The 24,003-nt window shown below is 36.5% G+C and overlaps 1 long non-coding RNA gene across 1 annotated transcript in view; it reads left to right on the forward strand.

The window, feature by feature from the left end:
- Window positions 1–23,467, forward strand: part of LOC308063949 — a 51,609-nt gene extending 28,142 nt beyond the window's left edge. The window contains exons 2-3 of the long non-coding RNA XR_013928124.1: window positions 722–777; window positions 1,273–23,467. This is a non-coding gene — a long non-coding RNA (uncharacterized lncRNA). The remainder of the gene's footprint in view (window positions 1–721; window positions 778–1,272) is intronic.
- The last annotated feature ends 536 nt before the right edge of the window (window positions 23,468–24,003 follow it).

The following is a 24,003-nucleotide window of genomic DNA, read 5'->3' on the forward strand; positions in this document are numbered from 1 at the left end:
AATCCAACTGCTTCCTTTTCTATCTCTACAGTGGTTTAAGAGGTCTATAACAGTCTTTAGCACATCCAATTTGATTAGTGCAATTTTATCATTTTAAAATAGAATTTCATGGTGAAAACAGAAGAGGTTCAGAAGTTATTGAGACTATGCATTGAAAAACGAGATTTTGACTTACAAAAGTGGATCAAAGAGCCTGATTCATACAAAGTTTTGAGTCTGAGGTGCACAAACTCCAAAAGCTGAGTTGGGAAATGTTACCGTCTCAAGTAGTGAAAAATATGCAGCCTCTTGTACTGAAGCAAGAAGAATGAAGACATTCTTTTTCCATACCACTATCAACAAGGAATCTATTTGAAGAAAGAATAAACGAGTTCTTGGGATTATCAGACCTCATCAGGGTAAATCAGGTTTGTTAATGTCTGCTAGTCAGATCTTGGTCCCAGGAGGCAGGATGAAGATCCAGAGTAATTTATTTGACCTTGCAAAAGACTAGCATTCTTCATCTTCCTTATTGAATCTGAATCTTATGAGAATTTTATGTTTGGAAACTATTTCAAGGGACTAATAAAAAGTATATTCTGGATAATACTGCTGGTTTTATACTCTTTTCCTAAGCATTTGTTTGTTTGCCATTGCTGGAGATGAGATAAATACCTACATATTTTAATTTGAATGCCTGTTTTCATTTGAACATCTGTTCTTTTGTTTTTATGCAATGCAGGACAAAATTCTATGATTCCTTAAAGTTATGAAAATTTTACAAAAAACCTAGTACAGGTACCAGTTTCATTTTTGCTACCAGTTACGATATATAAGAAAGAACGTAGCTGATTCTAATGTCATGAATTTAATTAACAACTGGTGTTTGACAACTGCCAATAACAAAATCAGTTTTATGTGTTAAAGTAATACAGAAAAAGAAAAATAGCCACTTTTTTTAATGCCAAGTTTTTGTTTTGAATACTCTTTGCTCTTCCAGTAAGGAAGGTTGTTCCTAAGGAATATGCTAAGATTAATGTCCATGATATAGGAAAATGCTTGCATGACATAATACCTACTCATGCATAGGTCTATGTTTAATAGAAAGGAGGATTTAAGATATTAAAATATCAGAATCATAATGTGCTCTTGATTATTATACAGTTAAATACTGTCTTGATAAAGGTGAGGAAACCTGGGATAAATAGAAGTGTATAGATATTTTGCCTGGAAGAGTTTGTGCAGATAGATGCTATATGTAACCTAATGCATTCCTTATTTTTTTTTCTCCAGCTGTTCTCAGGTTGTTCGTATGGGAGTAATCTCTGCCTCAACAAGACATGAATTAGCATCAGAGGAAAGGTTGAGCTTTCTCTGGGTTCAATTTGATAGATTTTTTTTTCAATTGGAGCTCCTGTAATAAAACTGGAAAACCATGTGAACTTCTGTATTTGGTGGATTACTACACAAGTATGATGACATGTAATTGGTCAGGAAGTTGGTGTAGGGGAACTAAATACTATAGGCCAAAAAATGTGTAGTATTTTTATCTGTACATTCTTGTTTCTTCAAATGGACTACGAAGGAACATAATAGAGGCAGTGAAACACAACATTCCATTGACTTTCCTTCAGAACATTCTGGTACACCTGAATCGAACTGTCATCTCTGCTGCTAAAATAGCTTAATATGCTGTTCAAATGCACAATCTTACGTGTACATATTAGTTTTACTAGAATTTTGAGAACCAAATTTGAATTTATTCATTGACTGTTTTCATAATAGATACATTTCTTTACTGATACTCAAAATTTTATATCTGTTTTTGATGAGAAATTATGTACATTTTAACAACTCAACTTGTGATGTTTGAACTATACAAATTACCAGAGAATTAGAAACTATTCAAGTTTATCTACAGCTAGATAACTATGCAGGAAGCAATTTTTTCCCAAATTATTTATAGCCCAAGGTTTATTTGTTGATAACGTTCATAAGCAACTGTCATCGTGTACCAAATCAGCAAAATTTAAGTGGCTAAAAAATCCACAAAATTCCTGTCTTATTTATACATGTAAAACTGTACATTAGACTCAATTTTACCAAACCAATTTCCTAGGGGCCTTCATTTCCTCTTTGCAAGCAAAGAACTGCTACCCTCACAGCAGTGTTGTGTGCTCGTTACTTGTCTCTCTCCTACACCTGTCTGAAATTTACAGCTCAGCCAGGCCTGAGCCTAAATTCTTTGAAAGGCCTAAAACTGACAGCTTTTCTTGGAATACACATAATACTGACAGTGCAGATTCTATCAAAAAAATTCCTGCTGAGACTGATGCTCCCAGCCTTAATAGAATAAAACTGAGACCTTGGATTTACCAGCTCCCTTAGGAAGTTCAGACCCTTATGTTCTGCAAGGCTGCCCTTGAACCAGCCATTAGCCAAGGACCACCCCACCTCTGGTTTTGCAGTCAGGTTGTTTACATAATAACGAGTTTAATGTTCATACTCCTTCTTTGTAAGACTGTTTCTACAGTTAGCCAATAGTTGTTAACACAGAAAGCAAAAGTAAGGCTGAGAATAGAAGTGTGACTGTCCCCATGTCAGAGTCTTAATCAGTGGAACTTCATGTCATGTTCATTAGCTTTCCTTTTTTAGGTCCATTTGAATTAGGTTAGGAAATAAGGTACTTGACAAAGCATTTGTTTAAGATAAGGACTCAGATATTTCACTTCTATCCAGCCACCTGAGACATCTTTCCTATACCTATAATTCTTACTGTTTTGAAGCAAGAAATTCTTTTGTTTTACAAGACTTCCTAATCTTTGTACATAAAGGCATGTCCTGAATTCTGTGAACGCTAGAGAAAAGTAAGACTTGTAAGACAATACTTGCAAAATATTACACAGCCATCTCCACTGGAGGTTGTAGGAATAACCATACAAATAATGTAACTGCAGATTCAGTCTTGAAGCTGGTTAAATAAACATTCACAGATCTCCTGCTTAGCTGAGAATACCTCTGTCTGCCTGAAAGAATACAAGAATATAAAAAGATCAACAATTTGAGAGAGAACAGCAAGGAAAGTATGAGAGAAGCAAAGAAAACACAGTTTTGTTTTAAGCCAAGAGCCCCTGGTTGCATGAAATTTAAACACAATTTGTTCAATTGGCTCTGATTAATGATTTTCATAATTATTTTAGGCTTACTTGCAACAGCTGTAAATACTTATTTCTTCATAAGAACATGCGCTCCACACCTGTTTAGTCTTATTCAAACTTTACTAGCCTTCTAATAAACTGTTAACTTTATCAATCATTTGAAATATATAGGCACCATAATAATTACAGCATCAAATAATCAAATATTATTATATCCTTACATTGAAGCATTAACAAAGATATACAGAGTTTTGTAAGAGGCTTTATGCTTCAAGGCTTGGTTTCATGGCACCAGGAAGCTCAATTTTTTTAATCCACAGATGGCCAAGGCCAAGTTTCTTTTCCCAACTAACGTAGCTGAAATCTTTCTCTGGAAAGTTCCTAATTTGTTCCTATGAGAAATACCCATAAAATGATTTGGATTTTTCATTTTCCTAAAGTCAAAAAACAGCAGCAAAGAAGTCATATATCGCAGCTATGTGCAATAAGTAATTTTGATGATCTGATGATTTAGGTTTTATGGGTAAAGATACCTGAGCACTCTTAATCTGTAAGAGCCCATGGCATATGGCCACACAAATACTGTTGTCAGATTCATCAAAGAAAGGTGAAATCCAGAACACACTGAACATTTTCAGCATTTTACAATAATTTAGAATATTTGATGATTTAAATAATTTGGAATCCAGACTCAAAACCAGCCAATACTGTTTAAGGCTCCAGCCTTTCCTGCAAATACTGAAAGATCTGAATTGCTCAATTAAATGAATCAAATAAATAAAATGAAAAGGATTCTCTATTTTACTAATACTGAGCACTTGATTAAGTGCATTCTAGATTGGTTTTTTTTTGTAAAAAGGCCTAGAGCAGAGGTTATACTATACAATTTACATTCACATTGCATGCAAACATATATCACAGAGTTTGGATCTGATTCTTTTTTTAGAAGTTATAGTGCTGGATAGAACTAGTTTTGCTGAGGAAGTGTTACTGCAGTCAACAATCCTTTACCTTTCTTCCCCACTTTCTGATTTTTTTTTTTACTTTTTCAAATGTGTTTATCATATGTCTTTATGTCCATAAATATTTTGGCTAGCAAGTACAACTAAAACAGCAAATTTCATTTACTCATTTCTTTGTCAAGTTTAATCATTAGTGCAGTTCAGTAAATAAATTCTTATACTGTGCTGAATTCTGTTATTCTCCTGAACTATACTAATGAAATGGGTATTTGGTTCATGCACTATAAATGCAAATTTCAATATGCTGCATGCTCTGGGTATGAATGCTCCTTTAAAGCCTACAGTGAAAAAAGATCTGAAAAGAAAGTTGCTTTTATGTGATGCATTTATCTCTTCATTGTTTCATGTCACTACCTAGCTTTAAATGGGCATACATCTACTTCTATTTGTCTTCATTGTTTTTTTTTTTCATATGTGAATGATAACGTAACACTAAGATGATGAAAACAATCCAGCTTTCCTTGAAAGGATTTTAGCTTATTGAACCCATGTATTACCCCTCTAACTTATGGGCACCCCTTGTCTTTCAAAAGCTAGGGCTTTTTCTCATGGCTTCCATTGTCCTCAGTGAAAGCCTGAGGCTGCAATCTGAACTCTGGTCTTCACACTGCACAAGAACTCCAAATCAGCCAACTGGGTGCAAAAATTACCTGCAAACATGTTTACCTGGAGGTAGAAATGGCCCACTGAGACTTAGAAAAGGGATAACGCCGATGTCTGGTGAGGTGATTTGTAGTGATACAAGCTCAACTGCGCAACACTTGTATACACCAGTGTAGCATTTATTTGGCTTTCACTTTGATGAATTATAGCTCCAGAGAATATCTTGGTAAATTAGCAATGCCAGCATAAGATAAAGAGATAGCATTCCCCTTCATAGTAAAAGAAAAGGTAACATGGCAAACATTTTAGGAAGTCACTGTAGAATCTCTGAGGCAACAGTAGAAATTGTGTATCATGTCAGGTGTTATTTGCATGTGGCCCGATACATTCCCAGCCTTTAATTGCATGCTGAAACATCAGCCTTCACTTGGCTAATGATCTGGAAATATTTAAAACTGATAACTAACCCAGACTTTATAGCAATGTAACTACATTGACCTTAATAGTTCTAATTTTTAGTTTATGAAGATGAAATTCTGAGTTAATCAGTGGTAAAGGAAATACCAAAATGATGATAAGTGCACTGATTTGGGGTACGAACTGAATTAATAAAAGAAAGATGATATTGTACCTCACCTTTCTTTCAAATATTTCCTGAGTACTCAGCCTACAGGAAAAGTATCATAAATTTGCGGACTTAACACCTTTGGTTTTACATCACATGAGTTTCCCAGTTAGCATATATTTAATTACATGCTCATGTTTAGAAAACTCAAATGGATTCACTGATAACCAGCTCACAAAAACTGTATTTAATTGATTGTCTAGAGCAAAAGTGAAAGCAATTATAGTTAACTTCTTTTAAAGACTGTCTTGAGATCAGTGGTTGAAAACACTATAAAAATGGGTGGTAAAAAAAGAGCAATATTAATATTTTGTTACAACAGTTCTTTTTTTGAAGATGACATAAGTAAATTAAGTATCTAGAGCAGGAATATGTTTGCAGTAAATTAATGACAGCTTTATTTTACCACTCAGAGTCCAATTGCAGATGAGTGCCAGTGTGAGTGAATTAGTTAATGTAATAGAGGTTAAAAAACCCAGCAGACCAAATCTGTGCGAGGGTGGCATGACTGCATGTGACAGAAGAGGTTACTAATATATACAGGTGATTAAATACATTGTAAAGAGCCTACTATTAGTGTTATGTTGTCTTCTGCTATCACAGAAAACAGTTGCTTTCCCACACCCCACCCCCACCCCCGATGGTTTATGACCTCTAATTTAACTCATTCTTGTTCACCTGAGTTCCCTGAGTCACAGAATCACACAATGGTGAGGGTTGGAAGGGACCTCTGAAGATCATCCAGTTCAACCCCCTGCTAAAGCAGGTTTACCTAGAGTAGGTTGCACAGAATTGCTTTCAGGTGGGTTTTGACTGTTTCCAGAGAAGGAGACTCCAGGACCTCTCTGGGCAGCCTGTTCCAGTGCTCTGTCATCATCAAAGTAAAGAAGCTTTTCCTCATATTCAAGTGGAACCTCTTGTGTGGCAGTTTGTGCCTGTTGCCCCTTGTTCTGAATCCTTGGATGGAGGAAGGAATTATGAAGAAAGGTACTACTTCCTATTTTCTGAATATTGCAGAATTGGTCTAACATTAATAGTTACATTAATAGTTTGCACAAGGAAAGGAAGTGGTGACAGTTTTTGGCAGGAGAAACAGATGTATGTGACACCAATTTTTTAAACAGGAATTTTTGTTCATTGCTAAAAAACAGGTGAGTTTTGATGTTTCTAAGGGAGAAAGGGATAAAGCTTCTGTAAGAAAGGCTGAGTTGACATAGGTTACAATGATCTTTCAGAGTTCATAATCTGCTTTTCCCTTTATATTTTAAAAAATGCCTTTGATGGATTAAGAAGCAATGTACATCTGTGAACACAGATAATGTGAATGGCAACTGCAAAGCCTGCTAGTCTGTTAATTAGAGAACACCTGGAACTGATCTTTGTAAACTAGGATGGGAAATAGTGTTTTAGCACAAATTCTAGTCTGAAATGCAGATTTATTTCTGTGGTATACTTGCATACCCTAAAAAGCTTGTCTAATGTGGGGAGTTTTATCATTCCAAATAGTAAAGACAAGACAGAATAAAGAAATTACTTTTCATGAAGTTTCTGCTATAGTCAGGAGAACTCTGCCATCTTTTTGTTGTAGAGTTCAAAATGAAGTTTAGATATCTTAACTCATTTACATTTTCACTACTGCTTTCTCCAATTAATAAATTAGATCTTAATTCTGGAAAGACTTGTATATAGTTTTATTCACTGAAATTAACAAAATTGACAAATATAAAAGTAAGCAACTGTGAGTCTTGGCAAAAATGGGACATTACTCTGTAGGTTTAGTCTCATTTGATGTGGTTTGCTGCAGTGTTCTGTTGGGGTTTTTAATTGTTTTTTGCAAGATTTTCCAATTTTAAAAAACAATTTATATTAACTTGCTGTGTCCCTTTTTGAAAGCTGGTGATCAGATGGAATTTGTCTTTTTCTTTAACAACATTAAGACTCAAACTCCTAGGGAAAAAAAAACAAACCCAACAAAATCTGGTAAGTATTTGCACTGTTTTTTTGAAAGGCAACCATGTCCTTCCAGTAGCTCTGGGAGGTGGCTTACACACAGCATTTGGAGTATTTTCTTGCTTTATGCACAGTCTAAATAATCTGTCTCTCAGACTAGAAAGGCAGTTGGATGTCTCCAGAAGATCTGTAAGAAGCACTGTTTTTTCCCTCAAACATTTCCCAAGAGCAATTGCACCATTGAAAGGGGTTTACTCAGATAACTTTTTTCAAGTGTTTTGTATTTCAAAACAGTTGGAAAAAAAAATCTGCTTTTTTCCCCCCACTCCATTAGTCCAGTTCTCTTATGCTAGAAAGAAAGTGGGAAAATACTTTTGCTTCCCTCAGAAACGTGTTAAGATCTAACTTAAAATATATTTTACTAAATATGTGAAGGCAGTACAGCGTGTTTCAATGTAAAAGGTAAACGTTTGAGAATACTAAACGTTTTCCAAAATAAAGACTATCTCAATATGTACAGAAGTTCAATATTTAAAAAAAAAAAAGGTATCTGAGTGAGTTTAGATTTTCTGGTTTTTAAATAAATTGTGAGTTGATAAAACAGGATGTGATCTAAACCAGAGAGACAATAGTGTAGTGGGTTGGTGCTGGTTGGATGACAGGGGAGATAAAATATAACGAAAGGCTCGTGCGGTGAGATATGGACAGGGAGAGATCACTCACCAGTTACCGTAACAGGCAAAACAGACTCGACGTGGTGTTTGCCTGCTGCTCCTTGTTTTCGTTGTCAGCACTAGGACAGTCTAGCTTTGGGACTGCAAGATTTCATTAAATAACTATATTTTTAGTATGCAGAAGTTCCTATCTTTCAGCTTTTCATTTGTCACATTTATTTCTTAATTGTGCCTGTGACAATGGCAGTATTTCTGCCCATGTTTTCCTTTTCTTGCCAAAATTAAGCTGTCTGGGATTAGACAGAAAAGTAGTAACTTTTGAGGGAGAAAGACATGGAGTGTTGGGGAACCTGAACCTTTGTGACCCTGGAATTTCCTTATAATTACCTTTTGAAGATAAGTCTCTGAGGAAAACTTTGGCAGTGAAATACTGTACTAAACGGCTTAGAAAGACAAAAGTTGCATGAGACTTATGCTTCTTATTAATGTCATGATAAGTCTAATGAGAACTGGATATTTGAGCTCGGTTGTGTGGAAGGATGACTTGTATTGAGATACATTTTTATTCTGTTGCACGTGATTTTTATTTGTTTTCTGTTAGAATGTAAGCCAAAATAGCCCCTTGCTGTAATATGCAGCTCAGGACATACGTCACAAATCTGAAGAGGTCCTAAGGGAGTAAGGATTTTCCAATAACCTAATGTTTTTGGATTGATGGAGGGGAGAAGAAAGCTATTTGGTGACATGGGGAGGGATTCTAGGGAAGATCTGGAAAGGCGCCTTTCTTCCATAAATGTATTTTTCTTAGATGTTGCTAGGCTCTGAACTTTTCTAATAGCAGTATTGATGGGGTGCTTTGCAATTCACCACCTAAGCCAAATGTATATATCTTGTGTAGTTCATAGAAAAATCCTTATGTTCCTTCTTGCAGCAAAATAAACCTGAACTCTGATACTGTCTTGTACCTCCCTCTGGTATAGTCACATCTGGAGCAGCTTTGCAATTAGATTATCATCTTCCATTAAGATACAAGTTTGGATTCCATCGTTATCTCAAAGTAATTAACTTAAGAGACTTTTAATCATCATATTCATCAATCTTTATGATTATTATGCTCTTCTTGATCCTTAAAATTGCCTTTGTCTTAATTGTAAGGCTGGAATTTCAAAGCAGGGCTGTACGGTTCTTTGTAAAACTTGAACTTTTACTTATGAAATAATTTTATGAAGTGCTGGTTCTCCTCATTTTGGTTTAGGTGACATTTATTGTAGAAGTGGCTTCTAAGGACATTTGCTTTCTTAAAATTATGAGATCACTTTAATTCCTTTCCCCGCTCCCTTTATATTTTTTCTTCTTGTGTAATGCATGAAAGGTGCAATTTCACTTTCTTAGTATGTAATTATTTTTTATTTGCATGTGCATTTCTAAGATAATTTTGCATTCTGCCTGAGCCATAATATATTGATTGGAGCATCCAATAACAGAGCAGAAGTAATGGTGTGTGCTGGATTTGGGTAAGTAGAAAATTAGAAGAGGTTGAAATGGCTCAAAAGATGCTCCAATTTTAGGCATAGTAATGAAAAAGAAAATAGGATCATATGAAGGGAGGTGCAGAACAAAAGAAAAACTGGCACATGAAGATGGCAGACCGTGGGATGTGTGTGAAGGAACATGAATGAAGACATGATATAGCAAATTAGGCCTGTGTCTTGATATGCATTGTAAAAAGTGCGGCTTTTTTAACAGAAGAGCTGAAGAGGATCCTGAAGAGCTAGAAGGACTAGTAGACTGGAGGGCATTTTCAGACTTCTTTTCCATAGCGTATTAATGAACTTTTATTAGGTTTTACTCTAGGGTCTGTTTTTCAACCTAATTTTTGTCCAGATTTTCTGACTCCTGAGTTGGAGACACTGCAGATGGAAATGAACAACTTTCCTTGTCTGCTGTTACAGTAGGATCACCAAAAAAAAGTACAGAAATGTGACTAGAAAACTCACCACATTTTTGACACCAATAGAAGAGGATGCAGGAGGTTTTTCCTCAATTTATCTTGCTACTAGTAGCAGCTACTCTATTTCCCTGTATTAGTGTGTTTCCCCATGTTACTTGTGCTACTTGTCCTTGATGTTCAAAAATAATCTGCACTCATGTTGAGAGCTAAATAAAACTATTTGATAAGAGTTTTTAATATTGGTATTTGCATCTGCCACTGCCTTGTGTTCTGCTTGCTTATTCTTGTCTATCTGACACTTGCCTCAACCTTGTCTTTTTATACAGTGTAATACATTTATGTGATTCTTAATGTATGGGTACCAGGTACAATTGCTTACTGATCTTCGTATTTGATTACCTAAGGTCTAGTAAGATCTTGACTAAAGAAGGGGAGCAGTCATTGCACGTTTATGACTCTGTACGTATAGTATGTGCAGCACAGGTCATGGAACATTCAGCAGCTGGTGGAAGATATGCTATAGTTGTGTCATGGTGATCTCAGGCTTATGTGTGGATGCAGCTTGTGCACCTTTGCGTAGCCATTATTTCTGCTTAGTCTAGGAATCACACAAATCCATAGTAATGCATTTGCCTTTTAGATTCACATTGAATATCTACGTCCTGTTGATATTTTTCCTTTCTCCCTGTCCTGTCCCATTCAATGTAATCTGACTCTCATGAGCGTATTAACTTCACTGCTGTGCATTTCCCCTTACTAGACAAAAGCATCTCTGCAGAAAAGAGGAAGATTGAACGGTAAGTAGTTCTTTGAAGTGCATCAGCCTGTGTTCATCAGCTAACTTTACTGCTGAAACTTGAATAGCAACAGGTGAATTACTGAGAAAGTTGGTGTACCCTGTAGGGTAAATACAGCTATCAGTGAATTTTATCAAGGAGCACTGTGAGTTAGGTCTCTCTGAAACTGAACCAGCAAGGTCAAAGAGAAGTTCTGTAGAACTTAGGTACTGCACTCAAGGAGACTGGTTAACAGTATCAAATTACCAGGAAAGGCGATGTAATGCAGACGTAGCCAGTACTTTAGAGCTTTGATTGGGAAGGCATTGCAATCTGCTGAGCATCTTGATAAAAATGGCTTCAGTGTAATGAAATGAGAAGTACAATGCCAACCACCATAAAAATAATTGAGAACTCCAGAAAATTATTTCAAATGTTGATTATTCTGTTTGTGACTAATGTCAACCACACCTGTATTGTATAAATGCTGTAGGCAAGGAGGAACGTATCCCATTTGTCAGCAATATCTATAAGCAAGGACCAAACAAGAGGACAGAAGACAGTTAATGTGCATGCTTACTGAGTCGGTCAAGTTCTGCATCTTCCAGAGTGTAGTTCTGTCCAAGTCAAATCAAGGTAAAATCTATGGATCTATTTAAACGCTTCCCTTGAGAGCAAAATGTTATATCAAGAAAAGAGTTGATCAGGACTGCATTATGCAATGTTGGCTTTCTTCTAGTAAAACACAGGTTCTTATTTTACTATGGCAACTATTCTGTGTTTTGGTCTTCAGTGGTTTGTGGTTTTTTCCATTTTATTTTGTTGTCTGTTTGGGCTTTTTAACCCCCAAAAGACTGTACTGAATAACTTTTGCACAATGTGTTGCACTCAGCCTGCTGCTTTTCTGAAATAAAATAGCTTTTGAGGACAGGAACCGCTGTGCAGCATGAACTTTTAAACAAGGAATGACCTATTTTCTTGCTTCTATGCTCTTTGCTACTCCCTTTTTATTGCCTAGAGACACAAGAAAAGACTGAAGGACAGAGGTATTAGGAAACCTTTCCTGAGGTGGAGTAGCCACCCTGTCATTTTATTTGTTGCTTTTCCTGTTAAAAGAAAGTGTTCACTCTGTGTCTTACAAAAGCCTTGCTTTTATTCCAAGAATCCTCTTTCCATTTTTGGCCACTTAGGTTAAACAGACATTACATTATTAAAGGAATGAAGATGCAAAGAAAATGTGTTAGCTTCATTATATGTCAACATTTGGTGGTGGGGGTGAGAATCAAATATACCTTCTGAGTGATGTTATTTCTGGTCTGTTGTTTGGATAAAGTAGTGGGGAAAGGGAAATGAAACTGTGTCAGAAATGAGATCATGGATGTGAAAGGAGTGGTTCACAAGAACAACAAGCAAGACAGGGTAAAGGCGTATTCAAAGGCATACAACTAAAACATTTATGAGATTGAAAGGATAAAGCACATGTCACAAGATATGACCTGGGGATATGAATAGAGATACTGCAGAGAAATAAGTGTATGCATTTAGACAGAAAAAACCTATATCAAAGGAAACATGTTCTGGATCCGATTCTCACAGCCAGTCTGTGTCTTTGCACTGCTCCGTAGAATCTCATGCTCACTCAGCTTCCCTTTACAGCTGGATTGCATTAGCTTTGCAGCACAGAGGAGCCAGTATTTGTGTAGCTCTAGCTCCTTGGCCCTGGTGGGGCAATAATAAGTAAAATTTTGGCACCAGAAAGAAATATTGTGGGATTATTTTGGAGGCTAAAGAACTCACAATTTCAATATTGTTATACAATCTGGAACAGTTTAGTTGATCTAAATATTAGCTTATATTTGGAGAAATTAAAAAAAAAAAAAGGGAATACAATGGAACAATCATTTAATAAGCAATAGAAATGTAGGAAACCATTAACTGTTGTTGACCTGCTACCATAATTCTATGCCACAGCAGGACACAAAGAAATCAAAATTAACAGTTATACACTGTAAATACCCTGTGTAAAAACAGAAAACAAAATCAGAACACTTCTTATACAAAAGAAAATATTTTTCTGTAGCTACCTTTTTAGTTGACCTTTATTGGGCTTTGGAGTCCAAGTAAAAAATATCAAACAGCTCACCCACTCACTCACATTCCTCCCTTTATCAACATAGGTCCCATATTATTACACTAAATAAATAAATAAATATATTTTCAACTAGTATTTTGAAATTCCGCATGCCTTTTACTTTACAAAATCCTAAATCAGTACATTTGAAAGAAATGTGTTGTTAATATTTTGCTGTTTCTGCAACTCTGTGCTGGCAAAAAACTATCTTGAGTGAAAATGTCCTTACCCGTTTAAGTGATGTCTCAAAAGAACAAAAGCATTCATCTCTACAGATTTGAATGGAAGTGATATATAGAGTTGGAAGTAAACTGAAGGTGATAGTAAATTAGTATAAATTGCAAAGAATTATACTTAAGTAAATCAAATTAAACCAATTCACTGTGGTGCAAGAGACCAATGACTAAGATCTTAGGTTACAGATTGCAAAATTAGAGCAAAAGTTAACAGAAACCATTTTAACTTTGCATAGCATGCATTACCATCCAGTGAGTCACATGCTGCAAATCTTGATTTAAATCTAATACTTAATGGCAGGTATCTAAAGTCACATCAGCATAAGCTGTTAAAGCATTTTAAAGCATTTATCATAGTTCAGAAAATGCAGGTGTATGCTTCCCCAGAGTCTCAGGGTGTCTTCAGGAGTAAGCACAACGATTGCCACACTTTCAGAACTACATGGAAATATAGTATTGTATTAGGTGTAGGTGGCAAAGTTTTGGTAGTGGGAGAGCTGCAGGGCTGGCCTGTGTGGGAAGATGTTAGGGACTGCCCCATGCTGGACCCAGCTGGCTCCACAACAGATCCTCTGCAGGACACAGCTGAGCCCATTGGTGACATTTGTGATGTCTCTGGATAAACATATTTAACTAAAGGCAGAAAACATCAGACAGAACGAAGAAGAGGAGGGATGGGAAAAAAGAATGAGAAACAGCAAAGGGAACACCAAGGTCAGAGAAGGAAAACTCTAGGTCAGGCTCCTCAAAGCACAAGAATGGGCTGTTCCAACATGCAGGAATCAGGCAAGTGTGGCAGAAGGCTAGCTGTATAAATAAGGTACTTCTCACAGCTCTTTCCTGGTTCCTGTGCAACTGGCAGAGTCTGAGGAAGTGAAGTACTATCCAGCTGAGTAAAATCAACTTATGGATACATAAGCAAATATAGAAGAGACTTAAATGCTCTCTTAACTTCCTTTAATGAGTAGTTATAGAGAAGACAGAGCCACTTTTCTGAGAAGTGCACAATGGCAGTGTAAGATGCAAGACACAAGTTTCAAGAGAAATTCCAATAGAATCTAAGGGAAAAAAATTCACAGTGATGGTGGTGAAACATCAGACCGGCTTGCACAAAGAAGCTGTGGAATTTCTGACCTTGGAGGTACCTGAACCTCAAATGGATTTGACTCTGAATGACCTGATCTAACTTCAAAGCCAGCCCTGTTTTGAGCAGGATGTTGGATGAGAGAACTTCCAGAGATCCTTTCTGATCTAAATTATTGAATGATACTATGATGTCTGTCAGATGCTCTGGCTCTAGGTGATCACTGAACATCCTGCTTTCATGTAACTAATTCACAGAAGTGTAGGCAAGAATGAGGCAAGCTTTTACTCCTGAAGAGGCAGGTACTGCCTGGTTCCTTATCAGCAATGCCTGTCAGAGGTGGAAGAATGACCAGGAGGAGAAAAGGTATGCCTATCAGGAAGAGAAACTTGTCTGAGGTAGAGAAACTAGACAGATACTTTTCCTTTGGTTTGTGAGTAGGGGAATTAATTTGGGAGTGTTGTCAATCAATACTTCATAAGTATTTACCTCACTAAAAGTTTTTGCATTACACTTTTTTTTTTTTTAATGGAATCAAAGAGTAGACTAATATGCAATTTGAAAGTGAACTTATTTCTGGATCCTTTTTTTAATATAAAGTTATTTTTAGTGATACAGATTTACTTATCTGTGGTTTTATTTTTTTATTTATGTAGTTATGTACATAATTATGTTTCTTTAAAGTATTTTACTAATTTATCTTTAAATTATTGTTTTAGATGCTTAAAGCATAAATATTACAAATTTTGGAAATTATATTATCTAAGTCAAATTACATAATTTTAGTCATTTTTTTCCCACCCAAATGCTATATTGAGAAGACTGTCATACTGTATTCCAGAGGAAAACCACTATATATTGTGTAAGCACAGCTCTGTGCATATTTCACTTGATCAAGAATTTAGACATTTTTTTAAGGTGAATTTAAAAGCAGTTCCTTTATATTATTTTAATACTATTTCAATGAATGAATTAATACTGAAAGTACACACAGTCGAAAACATTTTTAGTACCAATGAAAATGCATGAACTCACCTCTGAAAATAAGAATATTTTTATTCCTCTCTAAGTAAAAACCCAGCACTCATTTTCTAACTTTTTTTTTTTTCCATAGAATGATAAGATCTCAAGATCATAGGATTAAAGAGTGGATCACTTAGGCAAATGTCTAGAATGGATAATGCAAATGTTTCTACATTAAATTATTAAAAGTATACTCTTTTTTTTTTTTTATCGTATGCTTCCAAACACTAATAACTGAAAAATAAATAGAAAATTAATTGCTAAAAATGGCTTTCATACCAGTCTTGAGCAGGGAATCACAGAGCAGTATAAGCATTAAGGGACCAATGATAATAATGTAGTCAAACCCCGCCTCAGAGTGGGCCCAGCTTGGGGCATAGGCTTGCAACATGTGTTATACCTTTAATGAAAAATGGGTAGGTATATTCTGATCAATAAACCAGTGTCAAATGGCACTGTATCTAAACCCAGCATTCTAAACGTATCTTCAGAATTAAGAGCATCTGTTTGACTAACCTAAACAACAGTGTGCATATATCTTGCTGATTTTTTCATTAAGTGATACCCATTCAGTAAAATATAGAAAAGAAAATGTAAAATAAATTTGCTACGGATTTAGCTCAGGAATTCTCACAATTTCACTTAAGAACAACTTTATGCACCTTTTATTTGAAATTATGGAGCAAAAGACTATTGTGTAAAAAAAAATCATGTGGTGCTCAGGTAACTTTGCTGAATACAGTGACCAGTGTTACTCCCTTTTTACTTCTTAGAAAACTGGCTGAGAAGAGAATTCTGGGGAGAAAAGTATAAAATATTCCCCCAGTCCTCCATATGTAAAGTTAAGGAATTATATGCAGTTCACTTCAGCTGATATAAGTTCTGACCCAAAGTATAATTGGAAGAAAAGGAAGGTAAATAAGGGAGGAAGAGAGTATTTACTTCCTATTCTATGTTAACTATGCTTCAAACACTGTATCAAAAATATATTCAAAAATATGGGAAGAGAATACAAACCTCCCACCGTGCTAACTATGTCTATAGGTCTAAATTTAAATGTGTAGTATTTTTTGCCATACCATTGCAATTTTCAGCTGCCATAACAATCTGTTCTTCTCCTGTGTAAAGATTTATTTCTAGTCTACAAACAAAACTCAGGTTTTTGTTCACAAATAACTAGACATGCTAAAATATAATTTGCTGCTGCTTATGTAATGACTATTGTCTGAAGTGTGTTCCCTGCAGCTTTGTGCATTCTTATTGTCTCAGGTGCTTCAAGCTTCTTCCATCTCTCAGTATAGAAAACATAAAGCATGTTATAAAAATGCGTTAAAAAAAACCATTGTAGCACATCAGCATATGCTGCTTTTAGCATATGACTAACATTTTTACACCATTATGTAGTGTGAAAATGTCTATCACTGAAAACTGAAGGGAAAAGAAATCTAGTTCCTTAATTTTTCACTTGTAAAAGACCACTTCAGATCTTGCTGAAACCAAAGAATTTTTGGACAGCCATGGATGTGAAGGGGAAATGGATTGATGTTTTCTGTAGGCTTCCTAAATGATTCTATGATTCTATAAGGTTTTGTTGCAAGGCAGAACTCTCCCACAGTTAAAGTCCATGGCTGAGACTTAGAATAGGACAGACGAGTATCTAAGAGGAGTGGGATTTTGTTGTTTTCAGTTCTGCCACAGTTTGCTATCTCACCTTGGGCAGATCATCTAGTTCCACCGCCTCATTGAATATATTTAAATTGGAATAGTTTCCATACTATTTGTATGAGCAGTAACTAATCCAATCAGGTGCCAAACTTGAACTTGTTTGTGGAATTCTATCCTGTGTAAACTCTCACTGTTCCACCAACCAGCCTTCTTTGACTGCAAAAGATACCCTAAAATAGTGCTCCTAATGGCTTCTGTTTCCCGTAGCTTGTCTTTGTCAGAGATAGTCCTTTCCATTGAGCCAGCTCCTGTTGCTCCCTAGAACTATCTCTACTCTGGTCCTCAGCCTGGAAACCTAAGTTCAAAAAGAGACTAGGAAGATGAGTATTAACAAATACATTAACAGGCTTGGCTTTTCCCATAGTTTGTACACCCTCTTTAGACTTGAGCTCTAGGATATAAGTTGTTGGAAATTCTTTGTCTTTTAACACCCACCAAAGCATCACTTATAGAAAGGTCTGGGTAGCCTTCAATAGTTTGTAAACCTTTTGGTGGTGCTCAACGTATTTCACATTTTTGAAGCTGCCATTAGCCAATCAAATCAGGAGAGTGTGTACAAATACGTGCACTAACCCTGCTTGTTCTTATTTAAGAGGCATAGTCACAGCAACCAAGATATACTAGAGGTGTCTTTGTATTACTTTTATTGTAGTAAGAGCAAAAGGGACAAAAAGGAGTGTAGGCCTGTGACTGCCTGGGTCTTGTGAAGCTCAGTGCAGAGAGGCTAATTTCTCCTTCTCAGCTTTTTGTACACCCACACACAGGGAAGCCACAACCTGCTAAATTCCTTGGGGCAAGGATCTGTCATTTTCATTTGTTTGAAATACAATAAATGCTTCTCCAGAAAAATTTCATTGTCTTTCACTGTATGTAATAAATCATATTACTCTATGTGAGCTTTTCAAAGCAACTTTTTAAAATTCAAATTTGCTATCAGTTTCCATAGAAAATGATAGAAGTAGTTATTAGTCTGTGAGCATCTGTTAATGCTGCCATACACAAATATAAAATCTACATTAGCAAGTTGCACTTTTTTTTCCTAACATTTCTAGCTTCTGAAACATCTGCTTGAGCTATTTTTCTCCTTCCATGTCAACTGATCCATTGAAGTAGAGAGAGGTGAGCAAGCAGCTTGAGACTTCAGTTTGAAATATATTAAATAGGAAAAGCTCAAAGGGGAAACATCTGCTGAAGTGAAAATGTCTGTGCAGTGTTGGAAGGCAGGATTTAAAGTCTGAGGAATAGGAGAAAGAAGCTTTCAAATAGTATTTAAAATATTATCTATCTGATTTTTGTAGTTCTTTTAGGTTGTTCAAGTTCAGTATGTGGGTCAGACCGGCACACAGTGTTGTCTAGATTCCTTTTCCTGTATTTGTGTCTGTATTACTTCTGACTTGAAAGCAAACATCATCTAAGTTGAATAGCATCCAGTTAACTTCAGAGCTATCATTCATTTATTGCTGTGGCACATGAGGGAGAAACCATGAGATAATCTTGTACAAGAAATCAAGCTGCCTAGTGTTCTAATCAAATCTGTTACACTTCAGAGCATCTGTACATCAAGGAGTCCCATAGTATCTTGCCAAGTCATCCACCTGAATTTAAAAAGGGGCTGTGTAAAAGATGGGCATGCTAGTTTGTGTGAATTCCCAGTCTGTCTGCAGTAGGGAATGTTCACTGAACATATACAGAGGAAAAAACACCACTGTTTATTCAGTCCTTGACATATGATACAAGAGATTACTCTTCTGTATTCAGTGCATGATTGCAAGATTATGGATCCTTGTAATATGGGTGGTCTGGAAGAAATTGTGTAACAGATTCCAAGCCAAAGTGTTTTTATTTTACTGGGGGGTGGGAGGAATCAACCCTAAAACCCTCAAGGCTAGCCCCAACCACATGTTTTTTTCCTAGGATTGATCTGTGAAAGATACCATTTTTTTTTGGTCATTGCCAGTGAGGTGACAGTACAGTGACAGCATTCCTGGTCAGAGGACACACAGAGTCACAGAATCTGCTGAGAAACAACATGACAAGAGAAATTTGTGGCTGCAGAGCTAATTCCATTCACTTTTCACAGGAGGAAACCAGGAGGATTTACATCTAGATGTATGCATGGGTAGTGTCATAAATAAGACAATAAAGTAGGTTGACTATCTTCAAGACAGTAAAATCATCTACTGCATGTTTTAGGGAGTCTAAGCCTAGGGTCCCTAAATATAGCAAAAAGCAGCCATCTTTAGCAAAAGAGGGGTGGAAAATATTTAGGGTCATCTGTAAGATCCTAGATGGCCTTTAACTTTTCCCACGTTTTCTTGGAGAACTGAAAAACTTCAGTGATTCTTTCTGGCTCATTTAGAGATAAGACAAGCCAGCTGGGGAGAAGAAACCATGACTCACATAGGAAATGTCAAATTCCATAAGCAGTAGTACCTGCAGCCTGTGGACCGTGAGGACTTTGCTAGGTATTATCAGAAGCCATTAGATTAGCTTGATTGGCAAGAAGAAAACGTATGTTGCCCACCTGTATTTCTTTTGAAATGTTGTCCATAGAGGATTGCAGATCATTAATTTTTACAAATTCATACTCTTGATAAAAAAAATAAGAAAATCAAAATTCTGTTTATAAAAAAGCAAAATATATATGGAGACCACTATGACACAATACACATTCAGAAAAAAAAAATTATCATTGATTCAATGAGAATCTGAGAACAGAATGACTTCCAGTGTTCGAAATTAGTGGAAATTCCAGTGATTTATAATATTTATAATACCAGCAGCCAACTGGTGCTTGTCTCCCGCAGCATAATTACCCAAACAAGGGGTAGTGACTACAGACAAAGAGTGCATAATGCACGTGAGGAGCTAGGGATTTGGGGAACATTTTGGGAGGACTTTTGGAAGCAGAGCAAGAAACTCAGGGAGGACATTGCTGGGGCAGGGTGAAGGAGAGGTGGGAAACTGCAGAGAAAGCCTGGCTTAGGAGCATTGGCCCAGAAAGGCCTGCAGGAAGAAGTGAGGCAGGGCTGGAAATGATGCAGAGCTGGACCGGTGGACCTCTACTTGCAGTCTTCCCACTCTACCCAGTCTTACTACATCGTCTCACAGTTTGAGATGTCCTGCAGTCCCGAGTGTCAGGGACTTTCAGACTACAGGGGAATGGAGGAGGCAACAAGATCATGAAATGTAGCCTGGAGAGAAAGTAGGGTATCAGTATAGAGAACTACAGGTGAACGCTGCAGTAGTTTATAGATTCATTGCAGAGGTTTCAGAAGTTTACCTATGGCCAAGGGAAGGTACTCATTTTGAGCCCACTTTTGATTTAGGTTTGGATCGGTTACATTAAGAGGGGAGCTTGAACTGAGAAGTATTGCCACCTTGCCAGGATGAACCCTGCAAGGCAGCCCCCTTTAGAAACTCGTTTCTCTGACAGTAATTACTCTTGTGTTTGACAGTGGCAGGAGGAAGTCTGTTACAAAGGTTCATGTGCCTTTGCAGCATAAGGAGAGGGTGATATCATGCCTCTGCCCTTTATTACATCAGCTTCCTTCCTTCTTTGAGCCTTTTCCAGGGATACAGTGCAGGCAGTTCCAGGGACGTGATGTGAGAAAACCCTTTCCTGGGAGTGGCCTTACCAGATAAGTGGTGACACTGGCTAGAAATGTGTTCAGAGGCTAAGACAAGCACTTTGCTTAAAGAAACTGGAAATGGTCTCTTTGCTGTGATCAATTCAGTAATGACTAAATCAGAACACTTATATTAAAGGAACAGAATGCATAACCCCCTTAGTAACTCTGCCTTCTGCTGCCAATGTGGGTAGGAAACAAAAAATGAACAGGGCAGCTATGTAGCAGACCTAGATTACTTCTAAACTACTCACTTGAAAATCATCTTGTTATCATCTTATCAATCATATTTATATGTCTTGTCACTTTTAAAGTGTCCTTCCTTTTAGAAGTATTAAGCCATTATTATTGCAATACGTACAGTTTACCACCTTAAAATAAGCAGTCTTCCTTCCTTGGTGTATGTGTATGCCTCCCGTGTCACCAAAGGATGTGCTAATTTTGAAAAGAGCTTGTTGTTTTGATGATTTAAATTCAGTAATATTTTCATTGCATGTACAAGTGTTTAGAGTTTCTAGCACTTGTTTCAGTTAGATAATGCTACAGTACCAGCAGCCATCTGCTTGGTTTTACAAAATGTTTGGATTAAAATTTAAGCCAAGCTTTTTAAGCTCTTCTCAAAAATACAGTTACCACTAGTCTTCTAGACTGAGGAAGAGGCTTTATTTATCCCAATCTCCTAAACATATCATGTGTTAAAAATATATCTATAGAAAGCAAAACAGAGGAGCTACATAAAAATGGGATATCTATAGAACACATTACGCTAGAGAAAGATTGATTAACCATAGAAATAGCCAGATTAAGCTGGTTTTCAAAATCGGGTTATTTCTGTGGGTTAGTACAAGCAGTTTGATTTTGATTTTAAAAACAATTGGTGTCATCTGATTGAGAAAAATAGTAAAACAATTGCTCTACATGAAAGGTTTTTTTCACCTTATCTTTTAAGCTCTTGTAAGGTTCAAGGGATTTGTGAGAGAAAAAGATTTGGATTCCCCTCCCTTGCTTCTAGTTGCTATCATTTTGAACTTGATTCAGGCATGAAGGAAATACTAATCAGTGTTTTAGAGTGGAGAGAAACTCCCTGGGGTATAGTATACATGTAAACTCTCCTATAAATATGAATATCATAACATCTGAGAAAAAAGCTACATGAGCTAGGGAAGTTTTACTTATTTTTCTTCCAATGTAAAGACTAACAGGAGAGTTTGTCTGAAATATGGAGATTGCATAAGCCTTGGAAAAGTAGTTTTGTAATCTGATCTTAAGTCGCTATTAGTGGGATACCTCTAGCTATTTTTGTGGCTGCAAGGTGATTGTCCTAAAACTTCACTGTCCCCTCACAAGGGTCTTTCTTTCCAAGGTAATGGAAGGTTTTTTCTCTGCTCTCACATGAGAGAAGTTTAGTCACATGGACCAGAGAGGGAAAGACAATAAGAGACAAAGCAGAATGCTCCCCAGGATATTTTAATATGGCATGTGGATAACTTTACTCTTTCCTTCAGATAAGCAGAATGGCTTATTTTTCCGAAAAAACCCCCGACAACTATATTAATCACAGTAACAGCATATCTTGTGTCTGTCTCCTGTTCATTGTAACCAATAACTGTTTAATACAAAATTCAAATAGGAACAGTAGCTGCACAGAGGCAAGGAACACAGGTCTCTGCTTCACAGCTGCAGTACCCTGCTCTGCTCACCACCTACACGTCCTTTGGTAAATGTTGGTGCAACTTCAGCAGAAAGGCATATGCTCTGCTCAGACAGGCATGTTTACTTGTTGATTAAGGCAGCCTCCCAGCAGGTTAAACCATAGAATTTTAAACATCTGAATCTGACAGGAAAGTTGAAAGTCTGGCTTTTCCTGTCCTAGATAAGGCCTGCCTGCCATGCCACTTAAGTGGACAGCACTGCAACTGTCCCCAGCTAGGCTCCAGATGTGATCTTGGCTCACGCCTCTGAAATGGAAGAATTAAGTGGGGAAATGGAGGGGAGGGCTTTAGTCTATGAGTCACGCTATGAATAGAGGTAGTCTCTGAATCTTTGCTCTGATAAGGGATGATTTTGGTTATCCTTCTGTCAAAGAATCCTTACTGGCTGACAGCGGATCTGTCTTTACTCTGTGCGCTAGCTATTTTGGATCCCATTCTGACATACCCAAGTCCACGCCTTGGGAAGCTCTACTGCTTTTTCAAAAACATAATTTTGCTGCTGTATTAATTTTAAACACATAAATCCCTTATCATGTGCAGACTTAGGTATCTGATAATAAAAAAGGAAGTACTAAGACAAAGAGAACATGAAATATGTATTATGAAATTTTCTAACACTTGAGAAGAGAAACATTCTTGAATTCTAAGTCAAATTATATTTCATCTAATTTGCATCCAGAAAACAGAAGCACTAATAATACACATGTCAAATTAGTGATGAAAATAGTTATGCAATGAAATGATATAATGATGGTATATAAGTGAAGGTGACCTAGTAATGAGTAATGTGGGAAGAAAAGAGTGACAACATGTTAATTGATATGTCAAACCAGTGATGCCAGTCAGTTACATGGAGGAAGATAAATTAGTCAGTGTAAATCATGTAGTGACCATTAAAAACCGCCAAAACCAATTTCACGTTCCTCAAAGAAGTCAACAGACAAGATATAAGAACAAATTAAAAAAAAAAAAAAAAAAGTCAATATACCATATCTGATTTCTGCTTGCTCCAGGTAGTGGTGCTAATGGTTCATCCAACGATGCCTTCTAATGTCTGTTATAAGAAAAAAATATTTGCAGCATATAGGGGCCATGATAATCCTCAATTCAATCTGTGAAGTTTTAACCGCTTCTCTTTAGAGAAAACCCATAAAATCTACAATGTCTGATCCTTATCTGCTGACATTGAATGGCTGTGTGTGTACGAATCTGAGCTCAGCAGAAGCTGGGGACTCTTGCTTCTTTGTCAAAAAAAATTTAAATAAATAGAATTATTAAATAGTAACCTCACTTTGTACTTTCTTATAAAGTATATTTCAAAAAATAGATTATAGTTTCCTAGGCTGAGTTTTTGCTTAGCTTGCATTTTAAAGGGACTTCTGTGCCTTTATTCACAGAACTCTGAAAAAAACACAACCATTACCTCGGGACTAAGCAATCAGGTCAGCATCATGAAACCGGAGTGGGTCATTCCAGCTAGTGAGAGAGAAAATAAACCTATTATGTGGCTTTGGTCGCATGGCTTACTCTAGAAACAAAATGAAATGTTAAATATCTTTTTTTTCTTTAATTACATCTTTTTTGGATCATAGATGCCTGAGAAAATTTCATATTCTTTCTAAACTTGAAACCATTCTATTTCACTGGCTTGAAATACACGCACGAATTATTATTTTTGGCTATAAGCAGTAATACGTTATTTTGTCCACTAGAGGGTACCCAACA

The sequence above is a fragment of the Falco punctatus genome (genome assembly GCF_963210335.1).
Source record: "Falco punctatus genome assembly, chromosome: 1".
NCBI classification, from domain to species: Eukaryota; Metazoa; Chordata; class Aves; order Falconiformes; family Falconidae; genus Falco; species Falco punctatus.